General features: G+C 40.7%; 1 protein-coding gene across 4 annotated transcripts in view; it reads left to right on the top strand.

The window, feature by feature from the left end:
* The window catches only part of lhfpl2a (LHFPL tetraspan subfamily member 2a), a 38,694-nt gene that overhangs the window by 1,972 nt on the left and 13,117 nt on the right, over window positions 1-23,605 (top strand). The window contains exons 2-3 of one of the 4 annotated variants that reach the window (XM_080868765.1): window positions 10,229-10,292; window positions 12,256-12,343. The gene's annotated coding sequence lies outside the window, so the exon portion shown is untranslated. Of the gene's footprint in view, window positions 1-10,228; window positions 10,293-12,255; window positions 12,368-22,634; window positions 22,755-23,605 lie in introns of those variants that run through there. The other 3 variants (XM_080868764.1, XM_080868766.1, XM_080868767.1) reach the window with 3 other exon arrangements.

The following is a 23,605-nucleotide window of genomic DNA, read 5'->3' as shown; positions in this document are numbered from 1 at the left end:
CAAAGCCAGGACCATAGTGTCACTATGACCAGAGTGTGAAATCCACTAATTGAACGGCTGCTCCCGTGTCAAAGGTTAAACCAGATGACTCCAGCAGGCTGGGATTAACATCTGGAATACAGTTTGTTCCAGCAGAGGCCTCCAGTGTAGATGGCCGAGATAACGAGGCCGGTTTATTTGCATGGCACTTCCTCGGACTACTGTAACTGCTGCACGTGTACATTAGATCATTCGCTCACACATCTGTTTTTCCACAATCTGTGCTCTTTTTTTATTCCTTTTTTGTCTCCCCACCTCACCACCACCAATTGTATTCTTTTGTGTCTGCAAGTGTGGCCAGTAAAACTTTCAACAGGAGCATCCAGGAGGAAGCGCTCTATGAAACCAAACATCACAGGTTTTATTTAATATGCCTCTTGTTACCCTAAAGTTTGTTTATTTGCTTATAAAGTTGACGTAATGTGAGGAAGACAGTCTTAAAATCTTGACAAACCCAAAGTGGGTCACATTACGTTATACCGTTTCCATTCCAAGCTTCTAAAAAGAGTATTGAATTGAAAGCAGCCGTGAGTCTGACTTTTGTTGATTTTTTTCATAGCATGGCCTCGGAGACAGGCTGCTTGATCAGTGCTAGGAGAACTGTCTTTCACAGTCTGACACAAAAGCAACTGAGATGTTTTGTCATATGATCACATATTTTCCCCCGTTCTCCATCTTAGTGCTTTCACTTTTTAATTGATTAACGAACTTCAGTACCAGCTACTTCCTAAACTACCATCATTAATGTTGTAATCTGGTCTGATACTGACGACTAAAACAGTGTTTTTGGCTAAAAGATGGCTGTAGCTTAAGTGAAGTCCTGTTTGGAAACCTTGAGATGACCGCTTTTCTCTGCCACCTTCTCGGTGAAACCTGATTTTGTGAGCAAAATGTGCTCATAGGCTAGCTTGTAAAGCTAAAGTTGTTAGCTAATAAGTTTATGCCCTGGTGGCCACTGGAAGGAATGCATATTTAAGACACTTTCTTGTTGGCTTTACTTTTCATGCTTGGAAGCCATCTTTAATGCTGTTTTCATGTGTGCATAACTTTTAGACAACCCTTATTTAACAACTAATGAACGGTGGTTCCTTGTCCTGTCTTCTGATTTGTAAACACAACTTCAGAAGGGCACTGTGGTAGTCTACAAGACTGACCTTTCCTAATGTGTCTTTAATGTTGTCAGAGCTTTTAAACCTAACTATGACTTTCCTAACTGACATTCCCAAAACTGACCAAAGTAAGAAAACAGCGAGGGAAAGTGACATTTACAAACGGTCCTCTTTATGAGTCAAACTCCAGTGTCATGGTTGAAAGTCACCTGTGCCCTCTCCACCCCACCTACCTCCTCAGATTCCTTAAGTGGGGTGTGCAAACACTAAGGCTGGTGGTTTTTCCTCTCATACTTCTTTGAAGTCCATGAGAAGGCCGCCTAAAAGGAGGCATGCACAGTTGGTGCATTATAGTTCACTAGCATGGTCATAAGAAACTGTCACTCGCATGGATGTCTGCATCAAGCCTGGTGCTCGCCTTCTGATGATCCACGTTCTGTCACTAAAACCTAAGCACACCCAAGAAGATTCACATAAATGTGAATTCTGTTTTCCTCTGACTCTCTCCGCCCTTCATGCCCCCACATTGTTCCTGGAGATGAGTCTCTCCTGGGGGTACCTATGCTTCCAGCAGCTCTCCTGTTTACTGGGAAATCAGCATGGTGGGGTCACAATAAGAAATCCCTCATCTTACACTGGAAATAAAGACCTGTCCAAAGAAATGACTAGTAGAGGAAGGAGGAGTTGGTGGGGGTTGAGGCGGAGGGGTGTTGGGTAAAATGAGGAGAAGGAATCTGCACTGGGTTTTGTCCCTTTGTAACGAGCTGTGGGTCAGTCTCAGGGGAATGGACGGCAGACAGGCGGAGGGTTCTGCAGCTGCTTGGCCTGAAGCACTTCATCTAGTCCCTGAGCAACTGCAGGCTCATTAAACTGCACTGTTTCTACTCAACATTAACTTCAGTTTATGTCTCCTGTTTTCGTCCATGCCATCCATCGTTGCTCTTTACTGGCAAATGTTGTATGAGACATGCTTAAATATTGATTAGGCTGGAACTGGAGTCACCCTGGGACTTGGTCTGACAGCTGTATGCTAATGATAAAAGGGTATAACCTCCCACAATAGGCAGTCTGTGTGCGATGTGCGATAAGATGGTTTGTGTTCAGCTTGGCTGTGGACATGGAACACGTTTTGTGTGAACAAGATTAGTCTACATTGTGTGTTGCGTGTGTGTGTGTGTGTGTTTCTAATTCACACAGTATAACAGAAGATCTGCAATGACGACAAAGTCATTGTAACTGAAAAACGAATTATTGTCTGTCTGTTTCAGTTTTGGGAGGAATTTTCATCCACATTACTGAAGTTCTTTCACTTGTTTAATGTTGATAAATATTGGGGAATACTGCTAGTAAATTCCCCTGCTTTTTCTTTTATACTAGTCTGCTCAAGAATCCTTTCATTTTCACTCACATTCATTGCTAAATCCCAGAACAGCTGAAGGATCCTCCAGCTGGTCTGAGCCAATTTTTCTCAAAACCACACATCTGATTTTCTCTGTTTGAGTCAAGGTTCCAGCAGCACTATGGAAACCTTACTTTGGTTTGGACTGGCAGGCTGTCACTGGTCATTATCGCCACTGTACGCTGGTCCAGAGCAAAGCGAATCCAATGGCTGTAACACCCTCTGGCTGCATTCTGCCTTGGCACACCTACTTTGAATAGAGATGAGTCATTCTAAAAGTAAGGCAGGTCACTGGTTTGAGCTAATCCTGTTCATGTTACTGACTGTATTAACAGTAAATTGCTGTTTGCCCCCTTTGGAACTGTTGCTATGCAAGTCAAGCTTTATGTCAGTTTACAGCAAGTTACTTCTGAGTAATTTTTTTTTTTTTTAAACAGTGGGTCTTGTCCCCAACAAGTGAAAAGCTCAAATGGCAACTGTTACTAATTATAGTTTATGAAGCAGATGAACACTGAACAGTCATTATTTTGCTGTAGTGGTTTTTTTTGCTTTTGGGACGGCTAACAAGTCGATGTCTCAGGGGAAAAATATTTAAAAGATTGTATATAATATGTATTATCTCTTAAGTGTATAATTTAAGCATATAAATGTCTTATAAACCCATTGAAACTGGTTACTACACATCTATCTAAAAGAGTTGTTGCTTCCATGCATACAAATATGCTACGGCCCACTTGGTTCAACTGTATGTGTATGAATTTTTGTGATGCAGAAACGCTTAACTGCACTACTTGAGCTCTGCACATGTCCTTCAGGCAGATTAAGTGGACTTTAGAGAAGCATAACTGGAAGGACTATTTGTCCATGGTGTTTGCAGCTGTTTATGTTTGCAACCAAGTGTAATCCCTTCTTAATGTTATTGCAAAAACATATGCTCTTTAAATAAAAAAAACAAAACATTATTACTGTTTCTTTTCATCGGGCTTATCTATTTAAGAAAAATACTGTCAAGGCTATAGCTTAAATAAGGACATAAATAAAGACCAAACCTCCGGCATATATAATGAGCTGACGTGACTAGGCTAAACGGATTTGGAGACAGGACAGATTTCCAAGTTGCAGCCTCATTATTAGATGGATTCTGTTTAATATGTCTAGTTAAATCAAGACCAACACAGTTTTGGCTGAAGTTGGTGTCATCTCTCTCTCAATCTTAAGTCATAAGTAAACATTTATGCAGTTGCAGGACTTTGTTAAATTTGACTTTATTTAATTTACCTTTGCTTTTATTCCAACACCTTTATGAAATGTGCATATTTGCTTTGGAGAAAGCAAAAAGAATGCAGAGAATGAGGCATTTCTTTGTTTGCTCTTGTCATTTGGGGCGGTCCTGCACAGCTAAGTGGTATTTGCCAGCTTAAGACGGCAGGGATTGTGTATTGGCTCTCTGTGTGGAGAGGGTAAACAAAGGCATGACAAAGTGGATAACAGAAGACTTTAATAATAGGAGTTGGAAGCACAGACAAGTCATAAAGGACATATGTTTCAGAGCGCACCATGGATCAGAGAAAACAAAGATATTAAACAAAAGAGTGCAAAGAGTAAGCATAAAGATAGTAAGATTAACTGGAATTTTCTTGTTATACCCACTGATGAAACCACTAGTTGTCCCACAGAACACTTACTCAGAGGGGTATCGCTTTCTGAAAAGCTGCCTCTGACTAGGGCTGCTCAATTAATCGAATTTTAATCACGATTACGATCTGGGCTTTCAACGATCATTAAAAATGACTGAGCCGATTATTAGCCCCTCCCTCATTTATCCGCGACACCTTAAAGGCCGGTCCGTGAAAATATTGTCGGGCATAAACCGGTCCTTGGCGCAAAAAAGGTTGGAGACGCTGATTAAGAGGACCCGAGGGAAGCTCGGAAAGCTAAGCAGAAGTTATTTGGAGAGTGACTGCTGTTGGTTGAAAAGAGAGTTTAAAAAAAAAAAAAAACTTCAGTGGTGTTGCACACTATTTTATATTATTTTTTTAAAGTCACTGTTAACCCTTTAAAGCCAGTCAGAGCAGCACGCTCCGTTTTGTGTAACTATTTTTTAAATCCCTGTAGAACCTGAACCGAGTAAGCTAGCGCAATAATTTGTTTTGCATATGAAACCAGAAGAGTTGTACTTACATCTTATGCCATCAGCTTGTCCTCGGTCACGGTTTCCTTTCACATAAAGCTTTGCAAAAATTGCATAAAAAGGCTTGCAGGAACAAAAACATAATATTCCAGAAACACGCTTTGCCGATCCGATCAGCTGTTCGTAACACTTCCCACAGTGAAACAGAGGTCAGCGCGAACTATCACATGTCCGCCATTTCCTGGCCGAAACCGGAGGTGATGTCATTTTCGCGGAAATTGTAGTTTTTTACTTGTAGGCCTTAAACCTATACTGGTCATGTTTGACTTTTCTGTGTCGTTTCTGGGATGCTTAGAACTCGAATTGCACTGCTGGAAATAGTTTATTTTGATGCACATGCTGTTTTCTTTGCAAATTTGCATCATAGGATTGTTTTTTCTTTTTTCCTGCAGTATATAAAAATTGCTGTATCTCCAAAATAAAACTATGAAGACACTCAAAATAAATTTCCTGTTGTTGTAAACTATTTTTTGCAACTTTTTTGTATTTAAAGCTTTGAGGGATAAACCTCTTAAATTTCTCCAAGTAATATATGTAAAAAATACAAAAAACGATTTTCAATTTTTTTGTAGTTTATTGCACTTTTTTTGCAATTAATGTAGTTACTATGGACTTAATGCATACATATTATTAAAATATGGGCTATAACAGTTGTATAGCAACTTGAAATGCTCCCACAAATGGCACTACAACATGTAAAAAAAATAATATAAGCTCTGGCGGACTTGGTTCTATAGTAGGTCTTAAAGGGTTAAATAAATATCGTCAAATAATCGAGATCTCAATTTCAGTGAAAATAATCGTGATTATCATTTTTGCCATAATCGAGCAGCCCTACCTCTGACCTCTGACCATTCATCTGTCCATCTACAGCTTGGCTAAAAAAATGCCCATAGAGAGGTGATCATGTCCACACCAAGATGAGTTTAAAAACAGCTTGTATACTTTTGAACATTTAGGGCTTCCCAGGGCTCATGTGGTGTAAGAAAGCATTCAGGTGACAATCTGCGGGAACTGATCAATAGACTGCTTGTGTGTACTGGCAAACTGAGCGTGCAGATTCAACTTCCTGACCTTAGCACCAGTGGATTTACACAGTGAGGTCCATTTTCAGAATCCATACACTACTATAAACACAGTTTTGGCTCAATATAGCACCAGGGCAATGATTGGTTGACTTTACTCAATTCCAGCAAGGAGTAACATTGCACTTGTGCAGCATTGACACATAGCTGAACTGTTTTCATCGCACTACCTACCACTAGAGGTAAATAACAGTATAAATAACTGTGATCTGACCTTTTTAAAAGCCACCTGAAATGTAAATGAAGGCCCCTTAACAGCAATTTCAGATTGTTGTTGACAGTTTAAGGGCAGACATGCACTTAACCAGATCTTATCCTCTTCTCTGGATCATTAGGCATGTTGAAGAAACCGTTAAGCTTTTCTCACTGAAGAGCCATCAGATTCCTGGTGGTCGATGGCCTGTGGTGCTCAGTGGGAATCTTTATCACCTCAGGCTCAGGGATTCACCAGGGAGACAGAGAAGAGCTTGGTTTTCCAGACATGATAACAGAACCTGGCAAACATTAGCCAGGCTGCAGTGCATATACAGATGAGGGCAGGAGGGGTGTGTGTGTGTGTGTGTGTGTGTGTGTGTGTGTGTGTGTGTGTGTGTGTGTGTGTGTGTGTGTGTGTGTGTGTGTGTGAGAACTCATGTGAAACTTTTTTGCCCATTATATCTGTCATCATGTCTGGGAGAGACTTGGCTCTCATCCAATCCAGAGAAATTACCCTCCTATCCACATTAGGAGAGCACTTAATACACCTGTCTTCTGTTATTAGGGAGAGGTCGATGACTTCATCGGATTTGAACAAAGGCGACACACACACACACACAAAGCATTTTGAAATCTCTTCTTTCTCTTTGATTCAATTTCTCTTGTTTTTATGAAACTGCTGCAGCTGTAACCATCTGTTATGTTCCACGTTGCTCTAACACACTAATCACTGTAAGGTGACATCATCTCTGTGTGCTCTGTGCGGTCTGTGGTTTACAAGCAGGACACACATGCATCCACGCACACGCGCGCGCACACACACACACACAAGGACATGAGGAAATTGGATCGAGTATGGATAATCATTGCATTAGTGCAGTGTGTGTAATCAGTGTGTGCCTAAGGGAGTAAAACACACCTTGTGTTTTTACTTTACACACCGAGCGCTCTCATAGCAGTTCAGCTTGTGCTCCAGTGTTGAGGGTTTTTGTTGAATGGAAAGGGTGTATGCTTGCATCGAAAGGAAGTGGGGGCTAAAGGAGATACTAGCGTGATGTCACTGAAAAGGATCAATTTCCGTGTCCTTATAATTATTGTGAAGAATTCTGAGAGTAAATGTTCGGATTTTTAATTGTGTTTTTGAATGTTTCAGAAAAACACCATGGACAAAGTTACAGTTAGCATGCCTGACTAATTATCTGATTACCTCAGTGTGAATGCCTGGGTGCACATGACACGGCTCTGTTTTCAACAGGGCAAATGCTAACTTAATTAGTTAGCTATTAATAACTAACTGAATATATGATTAACAGATGTGGTCAAATCAATTGTGGAGTTAGTGCTTTTCTATCTCTGTCATACAATAAGTGATTAATCGGGTACTTAATGACCAGATTAATCAGACAAGGTTATCTCGTACGCAACGTTCACAGAGGTGTGTAGGGCACACCTAATGGTCTCTGTTTCTGTCTTTCTGTTGCCATCAGTTGATCCCCTCATCCCCAAGCAGTCGCGGCAGGTTGTTGCCCGTACATTAGCCTGTTTCTCAAAGGGGTTTTTCCTTCCCACTGTCACCAAGTGCTTTATCATAGAGGGGTTGTCGAATTGTTGCAGTTTTCTCTGTATTATTGCAGGGTCTTTACCCTACAACATAAAGCATCTTGAGGTGACTGTTGTGATTTTGCACTATATAAAACTGAATTGAAGTGAAACGAGTGTGCACTCAATGTGGAAGCTCCACAGGAACCAGCAACCCAATGTTTTTGTGTTGTTTTTTTTTTGTTTTTTTCTTGTCCCTGTTTGAAGACCTCCTGGTGAGGCTTTCAAAGCCCTTCTGTTTCAGCGCTACAGCTACAGTAAATGTAACACAGCTGAGCAGGAACAAGCAACACTCATTATTCTCCGCAACCGTAATGGCTTACTTCGTGTTTTTGTGTGTTACTTTTTTTTTTGCACATTTCATACATTTTGCATAACTAAATAAAGTCTCACTGTCAGCTGCCACTTGTATTTGATTTTAGCACTAGTGAATAAATCTGGGACTCTCCACCATTTGACCCTAGAGCTGAAGAAGCTTCTCGGATGAGAGGTGAAACGTCTTCAGGCAACTTAAAGAAGTCCAGACGCTTTTCTTTCCAAGCTCCTTAGACTACGATGACCTGGATGACTGAGAACCTTCACAGACACTAGTGAATAACATTAGTGCGCTTGTCCCATAAGCACAATACTGAATGCACTGTGCTGCCACTGAGCGGTTTCTGTGGTGCTGATGCAGCAGCAGTTTGATAGTCATATAAAAATGTTCCAGTCTCACACACATACACACTGGCTGCTGTCTGCTATGATGAGGTCATAGTTGGTCAAGTCTGTTTTGTATTGTATGAACAGAGAGCAGCTGTAATGCCCATTCAACTCTGGACTTAAGATAGAGGGCTTATATAACCCAGTGTACACTGACAATATCTATTGTGTTTCTGTAAACTCTGCAAACACATGTTCCCGCTGGGTTTACAATGGCAAATATTTCCCAGTGTTCATGCCTTTTGAAGTTGACCTTTCAGACCACAAAGGTGAGTTGCAGCTTTGAGTTCCAGAAAAATCTGCTCTAGTGCCTGATCTTCAGCACTCTTTAAATATTTACTCACTGACGTGCTTCAGCGATTGCTCATAATCGCTTTGCAGTTTGCAGTGCATTACAGTGATTACTGTTCAGAGAGTGAATTGGGTTCGGGGTGCTGGCTGTTTCCTGACACCTGTGTTGTATGTGTGCGTTAGCCTGAGGGATGGGGCTACCGAGCTGCTTATTTTTAATGAGAATGCTCTCTGCTTAGCCTCACATGCCTCTCATTACTGCCCGCAGACCCAGAGAGTGAAGAAAAGACGAGGATGGGAGAAATAAATATAAAACAGATGGAAAATGGTAATGAAAGATCCTTCTGATTTTGATCCTCACTGCCAAATACAGTATCAGTGCTTGGTGTGTCACAGCCTTGATGGAGAGTAACGTATGATTTACATCAAACAGCATCCAACTTGGGTCCTGCATGTGCAGCTACAGAAACATTTGAAGTAATAATTACACAGGACCAATACAAGTGGTTCCATACCTGATGTGAAGCTATAGGTAACCGGATGTTAGCTTAGCATGCAGTGCACAGTTTTCACTGTTTTCAATCGAGATGTTAAGAGAATCTAACAAGCAGATTTTTTTCTGATTTTGCAAATATGGGTGCGCTGATCTTCTCATCAGAGTCTGTGCAAAAAGAAAAAATCATCTAAAAAAATCTATTCCATTGGAAAATGGCAAACCTCTTTTGTCCCTTCCATTCAGCTCCCCTGTTCCCAAAGCTCTTAAATGCTATAAGAAAGACCCTTTTGTGGCGGACCTGGCTGCAGTGAAATTGCCTATGGTTCCCACATAATAGCCTGCCATCTAGTCTGGAAGGATTCAACAGCTGAGCTCCAAACACCGACATCTAGCTCACCTAAACTAAGAGGTATTAGGTTAAATGTGTGTTGGGGCATTTTTTTGGCAATGCTTTAGAGAGGTAAAAATAGTAGTTGGTCTGTAACACTTGGGGAAAATCCCCTCAGCTGTGCAATTTGGAAAATAATTCACACTGTTGAGTTTCCCCAGAGGACAAAACTGAACTCAGAACATCAATCTGAAGTCTTTTCCTTATCTGTTATTATGTATTTCAGGGCACTTTTCTGTAAAGTTGTTCTTCCTGTTTTCCAGCCAACATATTGATTCTAAATTCATCCAAAATCACAGCCAAAGGATCAGATTAAGTCATAGCAAGTGCGCTTTCAGTTTTGACTCTCTGCGAAAAATTGAACTTAGCTCGGGGGAATATCATTGACTGAGAGGCCTACTGGCCTGTGGTTTATTAGTGTAAGTCCCAGTGATCCCAGAGAAGCTGCTGTGTGTGTCTTGTATTATTTCAAGCTTACGCCAAGTTTTTGTGGCAGGATACTGCTTGTTTTCCCACTGTTCATAAAGTCGATGCTAGTGTCGATTAGATCTTATTTGATTGAGAGATTTCAACACAAACACAATCTCTCTTTTAGCCACAGCTGTTGCTTTGAATGGCTAACGGAGGCATATTAGTTTATTAAAGATCATTTTTTGTGTACCTTGTAGCTTATCAAATTCTTGTAGAATTTTTACAAAATATTTCATCAGTGCTTTTTTGTCCCCATTGGTCAGGCTACAGAACAATCCCAGTGGAAATGATGTTTTCTCAGGTATAGAAGAAATGAGATGGCTTATGGTGAGTACTGGAAGTAAAGTGATTGGATAGTATTGGATTATTTTACTGGTTTTACTGGAAAATCTGGTGTAACTGAGATAAAAGTTTAAGACATGATGAAGTGTACATAATTAAAGAAACAGCACCAACTGCACAAGCATGACAAGCTTGTCGAGTTCAGTAACTCCAGTTAGTGGAAAGAGGGCCTAGCAGCAACCTATTGGCCCTAGTTGCATACCTATCAATCAAAGTGGACACGCCCCTACAAGAACAATTGTATAAGAACAATTCTCTCACTTTAGAGTTGTTATGAATTGTTATGAAGGGTGAATCTGTCCATGGAGGTTAGAAATGTTTTTTTAAAGTGTCCCTAGTGTCCCAGGAACCCTCACCTTTCAGCTTTGGAGTTTGCTGCTCGGTCAGTTTGGAAGCTAAAACATCATGAAATAGAGATTGTGGATAAGTAATTTGAATTGAATTTGAATTGCTGACAGTGGATCCCAAAGAAACTGCATGTAATCATCTTGGAATTTGTGAAAATGTAGGTGGTCTCTGTCTCCACTGTTTGAATCAGTCATGGATTAAGAGCATTGTCAATCCAATGCTGGCAGAGAAAAGGTGTCCTTTACCGTCACAATCTATCATTCTGCCATCTGCACACAAACAAGCAAACAAACAAAACTTCTGCTTCCTTTTGAGACAGTCTCTGTGTTTGCTGACCTGTTATCATCACCTAATCTGGTCCACTTATCCTGTGTTGGTGTTTCTGTGCAGTCTTGTTATGTCAGAGTACTGACCTGATCATTAACTTAGCTGAGTGCTATCTCTGGACAGTAACCATTAAAAGGCCCCAACATCACTGAATAAAAGGGAAGAGAGACTGCCATTAGTCAGTTATCTGCAGCCTGTAGAGTGTGTCTGCCGTCAGTATGAAGAGGGTAGAGAAAGCTGAATGTACTGCTGACAGCTGAAACATGTTTAATTAATCACTGTCAGTGGTGCTGTTGAGATTTATTTTGTTAGCTCCAAAGTGATTACTTTCTTGCTCCTTGTATCGACTGATAATGTAACGATTTAGTATTATTTTTTTATTAGTTCTTGTTTTACTCATGAGTGTGTTTCTGCTGTGACTTTTAGATCATAGGATCAGAATTTGGCACTAACAACTTAAAACCATCACGGTTTGTATCAACAGCTCAGGCTGCTGCTGCTGGGACCACCATATTTTTTTGGCACACTTTGGGCCCTGCAGTCCAAACTAAGCATTGTTTAAACACCACACCATGCCTACCTGATTATTGGTGCTGACCACGTCCATCCCTTTATGATCCCTGTCATAAAGAGCTTATATATATAAAATATGGTCATTTGAGTCAATATTGATGGAACAATAAACACAAATGTGACCATTGTAAGGACTCTGGATTGAGCTAGCTGACAGAACAGACACACTGCGTGTAGCTAAAGTAAAAATGTTCTAAAAATACAGGTTTTTCAACTTTTGAATATGAATAGAAGTAATATGATAAAGCCGGCACGATAAGGTTGGAAACACGAAGAATACAAGCAGAGTAGTCAAACACTGGGTTGAAGTTGGTTTTAAGTTTTCCTGAACTGAGGGAGTGATTCAATAGTTGGAGTTTGTACTGCAAACCTAACATCTGGACAGAAGATATTGTAATTTCTTTGATGCACACAGAGCTTAAGAGTTTGCACTGTGGTTGTAAACATTATGCAACTTTGCTACTGAGCCCCAACTGAGGCTGCACCTCTTCTCTTTTTTTATGAACATGTGAACCAGTTTAAGAGTTTCTCCAGGTGCAGTTGCTCCGTAGTCTCGGGTTTAAATGGAAAATACCAGTGAGCAATGAGGAAAGGATGCTCATTATTGTTGGGGAGCCAACAATGACTGAACTATAGCCCTCTGGAGATGGTGTGTTTTTGTCATTTGGACTCATCACTGCTTCGTTCTTGCTCTCTACAGGTTGTGACGATCTGAGAGAAGAGCCTTACGTCTGGATTTCACCGAAGAGATTTTGCCTCTGCATCCACTGCCGGGTCCTGCACAGGAGGTCGGTGTTGTCGTTTGTTGTCACGTGCGTTTTTCCTTTCATTTCATCTGTGCTCTTTGGTCAACTGTAAATATATAGCTTTTCCTCTGGAGCAAAACAAAACAAACAGAAGCATGATTTCCTGCTTTTCTTGTCATGATATTATTGCAGTTCCTGGCACCTTTCTGTTTCTAGTGGAAACAAACTGTTCCCATGGTCCTATTGTTCCAGGCAAGTGTTAGGTAAATCTTGTAAATCCCAATTTTAATGGATGCTTAAAAGTTTCATTGCAACACCTAAGCTGATCATTTTGCTGGTGTTAAAAGTCAGCAATGCTTTTATAGTTTCTGAAGTTTCTTGCTCAACAAGCAACCTGATATGTGGGTTTAAGACTTTCCATGGTAACACAGCGACCTCCACCAATCAGAAATGTCGCTGTTCCAATTTGTTTAGATTGTTGGTCGAGGAGGGTTTTTTGTGACACTGCAAATAAAACAAGGTTTCTACTGGAGTGCTCACCACCACTTCACAATGTCGTAGCTCACAGTAAGTCTGCTTTGAACAACAATATGAATCACTGTTCATATTGTGCTTTTTACTGGCCCTCATTGAATCTGCTCTGAGGTAGCATAGGTAGTTGGCGCACTTGTACTGTTGTGTCTGTGCTGCAACAGAGCAGATAGGTATCTGCACGGAAACTGCATGTTCCCACACTGACAACAAAATCTGTGTCAGATCCTCATGTGCTCATGGACGTGGAAACTGCTGCGCCGGTACCAGTAGAATCCTCGTCTCTGTGCAGCCAGAGACCTACGCAAACTGACACCAATGCAAGGCTGTTAATCCAGCTGCATATTCAGCAAATGTGATTCAGTGTATGACTTTCTTTTTTCTTCTTTGCTTCACCGCGAATCGTCTTGTGACCCCAGAGATTTATGAACCATGAACTTTGATTTAACTGAGGGCAGAAAAGCATCTTCAGCAGCTACACTCAGTCTTTTCATTGTCTGCCATGCTGACTCTTAAAATCTGTTTGATATATGTCTTTCTGGATGAAGTAAGGAAGTTGGGGGGTGTCCGGATGGAGAAGCGTGTTTTTCCAATATGGAGGAAAACAATGGAGTCGGAGATATTGTGCAGGAGACCACCTGTGAAGGTCATTTCAAAGTGGAAAGCCCCAACTAACACAATAAACAAAAAAGTGTTTGTCACTTTGCTCTTTAAATAGGGAGACTTTGTGTCAAGCACTCACTTCCTGTTATCTCATACTTGTTTTGACTGAACCTCATTTGTCTTCACGCTCTGTTTTAAACACATCCAGTTTAACTGAATCTGAAGTGTTCAGTCATAATTCAATCTGAAAGCTTTTATTTCCACTCATGTTTTTTTCAGTTAAATTTCATTTTAAAGAAGGATGTCTGAGGTTGTTATTCTTCCAGTATGAAGCATGATGGTTTTTATCCTCACGTCAGCTCCAATTTAGACCGATTTTTATCTATTGTGTCTGCGGGATGCAACAGTGGTACAATCTGACAAGAACAGGGTTTTTGCTTGGTATTCATAAGAAAAGCATGACTTTTCAACACTCATCTCTTTGTCCGCAAGTGAAAGCACCTACACATCTCACTTTCCTCCCCCAAAACCAGTCTGACAAAAGCAACACGCTTCTTCATTTCCCACCTCTTCTTTTTGTTCTCAGCATCTCCTCATTTGTCTCCGTCCCTCATCTACTCACCTCCTACACATGCTGTGTTTTCCCAAGGGCCTGAAAGTGGGGGATGATATCACTTGACACTTTTATTATCCCAAACTCAAGTGAGAGCGAGTCTGGTGCCAGCATTCCTTGGTAGTGCTTACTTTTGATTTTGAGCAGAGTATCAGGTTAAGTGCCCTCAACAGCCATGGCTGTGTCCCCCAGGGGTGTTCGGATAAAGCAGGTAGAGCAGTCTCCGTTTGCAGGGGGAGTTTTTGTTACTCTGAGCTATAGTGGGAAACTCAGCTGGGAGTAGCAGGTCAGCACCACAGGGAAGTTAGGATTAAACTGCACTCATCCCGAGCACAAAACACAGTGAGAACAATGCTTTTGGCCCTTTCTAGAAGGAGGGACAAATGGCGTCGACCCAGCTTAGCACAGTGACTGATTTCCTGAGTCTGGGGGAGAAAATAGGATTTGAAGTGGAAGGACTTTTCCCCCCACCACGACCCCCTGCGTTTTTGGACCCCAGGGCAGTTTGCAGAGCTAAGGTGGGGCTAGAAATGGTTAAGCACAATGGAGACAGTGTTAGGCCTGAGGGGCCCAAACGCTGCAGCTCTCTTAACAGTGAGGAAACAGGAGTGCTGGTGACTCCTCAGGGCTCTCAAGTCCATCAGCAGCCAGAGGAAATAGGTGTGAAGAATGTGGCCCCTAATTTCTTAAAGTGGTATTTTCTCTTAGTGGAATATTTTCATTTTTTACTGCACCAACACTGAATCCCTGGAGTCTGGCCAGAACTCTTAAGTCAAGATCATGCTTTATTAATTTCAAATAGTACATCTAAGGTGTCTGTTTTTCTTCATTTCCTTCAATTTTCCAAAACATAACATAAAAAGTGTAATTAGTTTGCTTTGATTTCAATATCAACTTGCAAAATCTAAATAGTCACAGTGAAAAATGCAACAGCTTAACAGTTTTAACATTAAGTATAAGTTTTAAGCAGATACAGCACTATAAAAGTTTGTTTAAGGTCCCACTGAAATACAAGACTGAGTCGGTTACCATATAGCTATCAGTAAAGGATAACTTACAATCCTGGATATTTCCTCCAGATTTGCTATGTAACAGTTTTGAATTGAATCTAGCTGATTCTCAGCTGTATTACAGTTCATCTCCTCAGGTTATAGCAACACTGCTGAAGCCAAAAAAGGACTATTACAAGTACTAAACGTATTAGACATTACTCATTACTTGACAGAGAAAGTAATTTGTTACATTACTCATTACAATACTTTCTCATTACTCTGTTAAATGATTTTTTTTCTATCTTTCTGTCTATCTGCACAGATAATTAAGCTTTGTCAAGTAACAACATAACTTGAATTGAATTTAGTATAATAACGCATTACATTACTGATTTAGTGAATGTGATTACAGTAGCACTCCTGAGTAATGCTAGTAGCACAACAAAACATATGAGATGGCTAAGCTGGAAACCCTGGAGATGAAAAAGTGGTGCTGTTGTGGAAGTGCCAAAAACCACAGTTCATAGCCATTTGTGACTGACTCCAAAACTGAGTGAAACACTGTAGAAAACTGTGTTAAAAAAAACGTAGGATGCCACATCTTGTCTGATTTTTGAAGCTAAGGACGGTCATGCCTGGTTAGTAGTTGGATAGGAGACTCCTCAGCCACTTATTCTCAGCTTCTTAACTGCTAAGATATAGCAATCTGGAGTCAGAGCCGAGCCAAGAAGAAAAAAAAACCTGTCTTCTGTGGCAGGCAGAGAGAATAATCTCTAACCCCTCCTCTTCTGTGGCGATCCGGTTGGCCACCCACTTTGACGCCAAGCTGTGATATGTCAGATGGTCGTTGTTTTCCTTCACCCTCTTAACCCTCATGGCGCTGGCTAACCGTACGCCGCTTGTGATATGGTCAATATGAGAAGATGAGAGATTGTTGACCTCTGGCTTCCTCCACAGAGGCGCAGCTGAAGAATGACTTTGTCCTAAACTGGATGTGGATCACAGTGTAATTCCCCTGCAGAAGACTTAGGTCTACCAGAATCACTCCTGCTCCACCTCAGCAGTGACACACAATCTGTCAAGATTACATAAACAGATGTTTCTGGGGCGAAATGGTGACCGCATGCACAGAGATCAAACAGAGGTGTGCATGTTTAGATCCAAATGTGAATGTGTGAACCGTTGGTATTTTATGATGTTCTTCGTGTTAAAAAAAAAATACTGTTGTTCTGTTCTGTGGGGGACATGTTATAGCGCCACACCTCTCACAGGTGTGCCCCCTGCTGACCACTAGCTGTGGCTTCTGTAAACCGTACCACCATTATTCCTTTTCCCTCCTTGTTTCTTTCCCACACTCCCGCCTTACTTCCTCCCGAGCTCAGTGTTGTGATTCCCTCACCTCCAACACACATGTGTGTTTTTGCTCCAGCGGTACTCCCGAGAAAGTTGATAAAATAGCAAATATGCTGCAGAGATAACACTCCCACGCTAAGATGCGGGGAAGTAAAAGCACCGCTGACGAGAGCTGAATGGATAAAAACGAGCGGTGTGATCTCGCTGGGGAGATTTATCTGTCTCCTGACCTCAGCTGTCGCATTAGATAAATGGATCGCTGTCAAATGTGTGAATAAGACGCTGAGGTTGTGAGTGACGATGAGCCAGTGTCAGTGGAAACTTACATCATGTTTGGCATTGCGTAGCATGAAATGAGATGGCACAGGCTACACATACCCAAATATTGTGATCAAAGTGTATCTATAGCATAGAATAAAGTAGTACTAAGATCCTAATTTTAAAAAACAGATTGTGACGAACTCAGTCAGTATGCTGCTTGATATTTGCTGACCTGTTAAGAAAGTTAATGCCTGCTTGTTTTTTTAGCTAAAGAATCAGTATTCTTCAGCTGACACCGTACAGTCCTGCCCAGAATGTTATTTCAGTAGATGTGGACCTCGTCCCCTGTGTGTGCGTGTCGAACATCTGTCTCCATGTGCCTGCTGATGGGCCTCAAGCAGCCGTGGCCTTGAAGTGGCAGATGGTCATAGCGGCTCCCTCTGTGGGATTCAAACTCAGCTCAGGCTTCTCCGATTGCGCAGAAGCAAATGTACATCACTGCAGTCTCCCTACATACATTTGTCACCCCTGAGCTGCTTTTAGGCTGCACTGATGACCCCGAGGTGCTTTTTTTGGATAACTAAGGAAGGTTATAAAAACAGGGATAACATTTTCTTCCATGTGCTACCATCATGTGCAAGATGCTCTGTTTTTGTCTGGGTGTTTGTTTAGTGCTTTAGAGATTTTTGTGTAGCAAACTGCATCTGATTTCAGCACTCAGTAAGCTGTCCCCCCCCCCAAACTGGAAACTCCATAGGCTCTCATCAGAGCCAGATATTCCATCTGTCCATCCATTGCCTCCAACTCTTTCCATATTTCTCTCCTAATGCCATCTCTTTCCACCGCAGTTCTTAAAAGCGAACTCGGGGCAGCCTCTTAAGGGTGGCTGGACGTTGGAGTGACATAACATGTGCAGGCAGAGCTCAGATTGAAAACATGTGGAGATAAAGCCTCAATGAGATATCTGTGGCATGTCTGGGAAGCACGCATTGACACGAGCCCAAATAAAGCATTTGGTTTCTCTACTATGAAATCAGTTCCTTCCTGACTCAAACTGGGGCTTGGGCACACCTGAGTATTCAGGTCACAAGTGCATACACAGTCATGTTAATAAGTTGTTTGTTTGTTTTTTATCATTATTAATGCAAGTGTATAAAATCAGAACATGCTTCGGGTGGATAAACAATAGAGTTCTCTATAAGTACACCAGGCAGTAGTAGCTCTTTCAGGGACCACATTTAGCCATGACTCGCAAGATAGAAGAAACACCATTCAATCTGTCACAGTCAGCTGGGATATATAAAGCACTCCCAAACTTGGTTTCAAATCCAAAAGCTTGCAGATTTTTACACATTTATTTTGTTTATTGGGCTACTTGGGGTCAACAGAAGAAGCACTGACACGTTATAACACTACACAGCTGCTTCATGTTCAGTGTTGTGTTTCTGTCTCTGAATGGATGTAAGAAGAGTGTATATTTCTTTTTGCTCTTTGTTCACTTTCCACCAGCTCTAGAATGAAACATGTGGCTCTAAATGCTTCATTAGCTACTATTATTCACTTTGTGAGTCCAAGCAGACAGAACACATTTGGATTTGAGACTTTTCTCATAGTGAGTGTGAGTTAAAACTGTAAAGTGATGAGATGTCCCGGCCCATCAGATTTTACTTATTTTCTTATCTTTCTTATCTTCCATGTTTCAGAGTTAGTTTTTTTGTCTTTTGGTTACTTTGTTACTTTGAAGTTCACTTTTCCCATGTACCTTGTGATTTTCTGTGTTTGCTTGTTTCCTCCTGTGTCACATTTGCTCCCATGTCTAATTGCCAGTCATCTGTGGATGTATTCCTGTCTCATTATTAACTCACTGAACTTTACATTTCCTGGATGAGCCCAACAAAGACTTGACATTTGTTGTTCCGTCCTGCATTGATATTCCATTTGGAGAACCAAAACAATAACCTGCAAGCCTGAAAAAGGCTGTCAACCTCCTTTTAAAAGGAATAAGGGCTCAGGTGATAGCTTTTTGTGCATGTGTAACTATATACATCATGAATCCATATATATGTAAATGTTTTTAAGTTTTTATGAAGAATTAGGGCTGTTTAGACACATTCATTTCTAATTTTAATGATTATTACAATTTAAATATATGTCATTTTTTTCTGTTGATCAAAACAAATGTATTTAAATACTTTTTATATTTATTGTGGGAGGCTAATGAGAGCATTTTTTGTAATTGGGCGAAAAAATTCTTGTTTAGGTTTTCCCAAAAAAAACAGACAATCTGGCTCCACTGTCCGTTGGATTTCTTTTATCAGTCGCCACCCCACTTTTTATTCTCTTCCTTTAAGTCTTCATGATTCCACAGACAAAAGTCTGTCGAGGAAAGATGAATGACTAGCAGCTCAAAGCAAGACACCTTATGTTCTATTTGGATCTGTATGAATGATGTTTTAGCCTGGCAGGCGTCTGGTGTGTACATGTAGATGGTTACTCCCTGCTGATCCACTGGTCTTTGATGTGAGCGTCTGTGCTTTGTCAGAGCTCCTGAGGCTGCCAGGAGAAATCTCTGAGATGTTGGTAGCTTTCTCTTTGTCTGTGAGAATCAATTGAAGTCTCTGGGTGTTCTGAGTTTGTATCTCTACATAACAAATATCGTATCTGAGAACTAGGCCCACTCACAGTCAGGATAATGAGTAAAAATATTAACTGAAAGTGGAACTGATTGGTGTCTTTTCGGAGGACTTTTCGCCCCAACATCTTGAAACAGCGATTATCTGGATAAAAGCTTAAGCAACAGCCAGTGTGCAGTGACTCTGTGTGCAGTACATGGAGGTCTGATAACAAAACCAAACCACAGGAGTATAAAAGAAGTAAATTGAACAGTGTGTCTTTTCTGATGTAAACCGCCAACCTAAGTGTATCCAGCTAGTTCTACTACATTAGTATTCGAAGCAGTAAATGGCAAGAAGCACATAACCGATTAATATTAGTTAAAATAATTAAAGATTATAAAAATAATATAATAATAAATAGCACATATAATGATTATTATTATTAAGTAATTTCTGCTTAAGATTCTTGAACCATCTATATTGTGATTACACTGCCCCTTAAATTTGTTTTTCATTTATGTACCTGTGCATATTTTGTGACATAAAACACCTAAATATTGAGTAAAATGAGGAGTACCATAGTATCTGACCTTTGACCTGGGGGTGGAGCAATCCTTTCTAGTGCCAAATCTGGATGTGGCACAGTGCTAGCTACTGCTAAGACTACTAACATTTTTTATGTATGTTTGAATTGAAATGAGTATATTTAAGAAAATATGTGCATGTGCAAGAATATCTGAAGAATTACTTTTAGTTGATTAGAGACAGACTCTGATTTCCGAATCAGAATCTGTTTTATATTTTAGGGGTTTCTCCACTCCAAAACACCTGGTTCAAATGATCAGTCAGGCAGTTGCAGCCCAGCAGGACATTTGAAGGAGGTATGTTGGAGCAGGGATTGAGATCACTTTTTGAGAGCATTGATTGATGTGATGTGTAAGCAATCAAATCATGCACTAAAATGATAATGTACAAAGCTGCAGGAAATGAGCACAAGCAGCTTTCATAGGAGGATAAAATTTGATTGGACGGTTAGGGTAATAAGTACACTCCCTCGGTGAGGACAGCGAACTGGATGAGAGTGACAGCGAGTACAAGAGGGTCCCAGAATCAGGTCTGAGGTACAGTTAGGAGATCAGGGGTCAAACTCCCAAAAGAAAAGGGTGATTTTTTTTTCTCTGAAAAACAAAAATGCACGCTGTGTAGTTTTCTTTTCTTCATTGTTGTAGTTTTTTGTATTATTTTTATTCATTTATAGATTCTAACAATTACTGCTTACTATAGTAGTAGCTAGTAGTTAGTTAGCTAGTAGTTACAGTGTTACATTTAACTTTAGTCTTGTCTTTACTTTTGTCTTGTAATCCTAAAAATAAAGAAAACTGTAAATTACTTTTTAATATAAAGAATAATGAAAGCTTATATTAAACAAACAAGGTTAACCTGTTAATTAGCTAGCTACAGCTTTTCACTTCTGCTGGATGCTGCGATCACACTGTTGGACGGATATGAGTGCTCTGGTTTCTAAAATCATTTGACATAAAGCGCCACTGTATCAAGAAATAATAAGAATTTTGAATTGTATCACTGCTATTACAGAAAACTGTATGTTCACAGTATAAAAAAAATTAAAAAGCCTGGAGCCTTCGTAGCTGTTTTGTTGAGTGTGACTGGGTTGAATTAAAATGGCTCATTTAACTTCTTCCCATACAACTCTACCGTAGGAGGAGGATGAGTCACCAGGGTTTATTAGAAAATAGGTTGAAGTTTTATTAGGTCTAGCATGTATACATCTGCATTCACAGGCTGCATTTTTGAACTGTTCTGGCCTGACTTTAATTGAAAGTGATAAGAAAGGCCTCTTCCTCATGCTTTGCAGGTTGCATTCAAGTGTCTAACTGACCTATTGGCTTCTCTTCCTGTTTGCCTCCTGCCCCCCCCCCCCCCCCCCCCCCCCCCCCCATTTTATTATTTTTTTGTCTTCATATGGATCTCATTTGCGAGTGAACACAAAAGTCAGAGAAACACTGTGGCTGAGTGCACTGTTGGCTGAATGCACACAGTGCTGCTGTAAGCAATCCCAGGGCACTTTTCTCCCATCAGCCAGAAAGGTTAATCCATTAGTCAGACATCAAACCATCTGCTCAATCAGTCAGTTAACAAGCATCGAGGCAGCTATCTTTTACAGCAGTCTGATGTAACAGGATCTGTGTGTGTCATCGTTCATGGACCCCTTTTTAATAGAAACAAGCCTGATTACAATTTTTGAGTTTTACAAACTAAATAGCAAAACCTATTTATATTCAGTGTGCCATTTTATACATTAGTGAACAAATCCTGCACTTCAAAGGTTACGTATATATAAGCTATATAAGTAATTGTTTTCTTTAGGTATACTTGCATACATACTTATTCCTTCCCTCTCACCCAGCATATGCTACAATCTCCCAGCTGTTCTAGGGGGGATACTGAAACATTCCGAAATCAGCCAATAGACGTAATCTCTTCCTGGGTCTGCTGTGGGATATCTTCTCAGCTGGATGTACCCCAAGCACCTCACCTGTGACAGACACCCAAACCATTCCAGCTGTGCTCCCACCAAATAATCAAGCTCCATATCTATACGACTGAGCTCAGCTGTCAGTTCCTTGCTCCATTCATCCTTGACTCATATATAATGAGCTTCTCCACCTGAGGCAGCCACTCGTCCCCACACAGGAGCAGGCAATCCATCCTTTTCCTGCTGAGAACCATCATTTCAGACTTGGAGATGCTTATTTGCATCCCAGCTGTTTTGCACTTTGTGGCAAGTGGTCAATCAGGTCAGCATGACCACCCACATTCAGTCCCAAGCCCAGCGAGCTTGGCACTGCAGCTAACTCCACCTAGAATTTCTATCCATAAATGTTCCCAACACATCCAGTAAAAATGGATGCAACCAAAATATGTAATTTACAAACCAAATTATAGAAATGCCATATTGTAGTTTATTATTAACATGGATAAATAAGTGTTAAACCAGTCTATTTTGAAGTGATGCTCACACAGCTGTATGTTACCCAAATGCTTAAAGTTATATATTTCAGATTTAAGAAATTGAAAATGCAAATCTTATTGAAGCTGATAGTGAAATGTTGGGCTTGGATGATTGAGAAGGTGCAGTGAGCCATGAAAACAGAGCGAGAAGGTGAGAGAAACTGAAACCAAGAGAGAAAGAGGAGAGAAACCCTGGGCAGCTCCACATCTTGTTATTTTAACCCAGATTCAGCACTGAAATATGGCCACCATGTGGACCCTTTCAGAAAGTTTGGATCTGCTGTCAGTCTAGCCAATCAGAGCAGATGCATTGGTCCAAGAGGAGGGACGGTGGGAGGGTCCTGGAGTCTCGAGCGTGAGGGAGGTTATTAAAGTGTGTGAGCAGAGGAGAGCAGGGGCACAGAGGCCGCATTTACAGGAGAGCTGGACTATCCACAAGCCAATGGAGACAGGTTGGACTATTGTCTCATTTCTCTTAATTTTCCTGATTTCATTTCCTGTTTAAACAACTGGGTTGACTCCTGGGGTAAACTAAATCTAAAGAACTGCCTTGCTGATGCAGTAAAATAGCATACCTTGGTCTTAATCACAGACTATTTATAGTGTTTCGGAGCTCCGGGATTCTGAGCAGATGTGCAGAAGTGGTGAGAAACAAACTCCTTTGTTAGTGACAGAAACTGTAATTTTCCTTAAATAAACAAAGGAAAGTCTTGAAATACAAAGAAAGACAGATGATGTGCTTTCATTGCAACTTATTTACAGAGTTGACGTTGACCCAAATATTATATTTGTAAGACTGCTTGTCATCTTTTCACTATGTGGTTTATCTTGAATGGTTATTAGTTATTTAAGACCAATCACAGCCTGCATTCCCCCTCTGTAGCTGCGGGGGCTTCTCATTCAAACAGATCCTCACAGATAAAATCAGCACACGAGAGGTGTGGCTGGGAATGCAGGGAACCCAAAAAATAAACAGGATTTGTGATTTGTCACTATGGTGGCATTACCAGAATGACACCAGAGGGTTATAAGTGCTTTGTATTAATTGTATCTGATCTTTTTGGCTCTTTCTTAATGAATAAACTCTTTAAATTTCTTTAGGCAGGTTGAAGCAGTGGTGGGATGGGATTTTAGTTGCAACAAGTCCATACAGTAGATATGTAGATTGCTTCCTGTCAGGGGCAGTGTGGAAAGGCGTTTCCTTCTGTTTTGCTGTTGTGATTAGGGAAAAGCTGAATGGATGCTCTCAGCAGGAGCCGTAGTGTTAAGCTTTTCAGGCCTATAAACAGCTTAGTTTTTTGGT

Source organism: Rhamphochromis sp. 'chilingali' (genome assembly GCF_963969265.1).
Source record: "Rhamphochromis sp. 'chilingali' genome assembly, chromosome: 2".
In the NCBI taxonomy this organism is placed as follows: Eukaryota; Metazoa; Chordata; class Actinopteri; order Cichliformes; family Cichlidae; genus Rhamphochromis; species Rhamphochromis sp. 'chilingali'.
Note: the sequence above shows the minus strand (reverse complement) of the source record. Positions and strands in the feature narration are given on the sequence as shown.